The following is a 1,119-nucleotide window of genomic DNA, read 5'->3' on the forward strand; positions in this document are numbered from 1 at the left end:
GAAGCTCCATCTGGGCAAAGCCCATACTAGGTGCTCAATGATTGTTTGCAAATGAATGAATGAATGAATGAATGACCTTTCTTGGCCCAGGAACTGTGTCCATTTCTCTAGCAGCGCTACTTCTGTCTCGTGGATTGAGATAATTCCCACTGGCTCCTTCCCAGTGTTTTATTGTCCTCTTGGGTCCATTGCTGTTATTAACCACTATGAGTTTCTTTTCCAAAAATGTTAGCCTTAAGTTATTCTGCAAGAAACCAAGTAGACAGCTGGTACTTAACTAGGTTAGAAAAGAAATCCTTCAGCAGGTGAAGAGCTCCTTCTTCTACTATCAAGACACCCAATCCATAAAAAGATTCATCTTGAAAACATCCAAGTTTGGTGGTTGCTACAAATATAAAAAGTTTCAACTCACTTTCTTTTCTTTCTAAGTAATAGGAAACAACCTCAGCCAATGAACACAACAAATTGCTGGGGGTGTGGATATGTGAAATGCACAGTAACTGGGCTGGATTGACTAGGTTTTGCCACAATTGAAAAAGAAAAAGAAAACACAAAGCCAGCCAAAGAATCTGCTTACCTGAATATGTTTCTGCAGAAATTTAAGAAATGCTGGCAATAGGAAAGCCATCTTACGAGTATTAAAGACATTGAGGTTTTTAAGGTCCCTGAAACTGGTTACAAAGGGAAAAAAAAAAAAACAATCCCCAAATCTTGGTGTCTGAAAAGAACACAAGTTAGGTTTATTTCCTGCCACTTTATACCTCCAACCATTGCACATGGTGGTCACTCAGGGATCCAGTTTGGTGGAGCAGCTGCCAACTTGAATACTGCCAGTTGCCCTGCCAAAAAGAGACCTCATATGCTCTCCTGGAGAAGAGCAAGGAGCACTTCACCCACCAGCCAGGGCTGGTCTCACAGGCTCAGGTCCCAACCACAAGGGACAAGAAGGGCAATCCTATCCTGTGCCTGAAAGGGGGTAGGAGTACTTGGTGAACAGGCAGTAATGACAACCACATAGGGCAGAGAAAAAAAAAGAGAAAAAAAAAAAAGAAGGCAAGAAAGATGGGAGCCAAGAAAGAAAGGCCTCAGAAGCTCCTAAAGGCATGTCAGTGAGACTAA

At 42.1% G+C, this 1,119-nt stretch overlaps 1 non-coding gene across 1 annotated transcript; it reads left to right on the forward strand.

Moving 5' to 3' along the window:
- The first annotated feature begins 553 nt into the window (after positions 1-553).
- LOC116665114 lies at positions 554-683 on the forward strand. Its single transcript, XR_004321686.1, has one exon. It is a non-coding gene; the product is annotated as a small nucleolar RNA SNORA33 (small nucleolar RNA).
- The last annotated feature ends 436 nt before the right edge of the window (positions 684-1,119 follow it).

This window comes from Camelus ferus, chromosome 7 (genome assembly GCF_009834535.1).
Source record: "Camelus ferus isolate YT-003-E chromosome 7, BCGSAC_Cfer_1.0, whole genome shotgun sequence".
Classification (NCBI taxonomy): Eukaryota; Metazoa; Chordata; class Mammalia; order Artiodactyla; family Camelidae; genus Camelus; species Camelus ferus.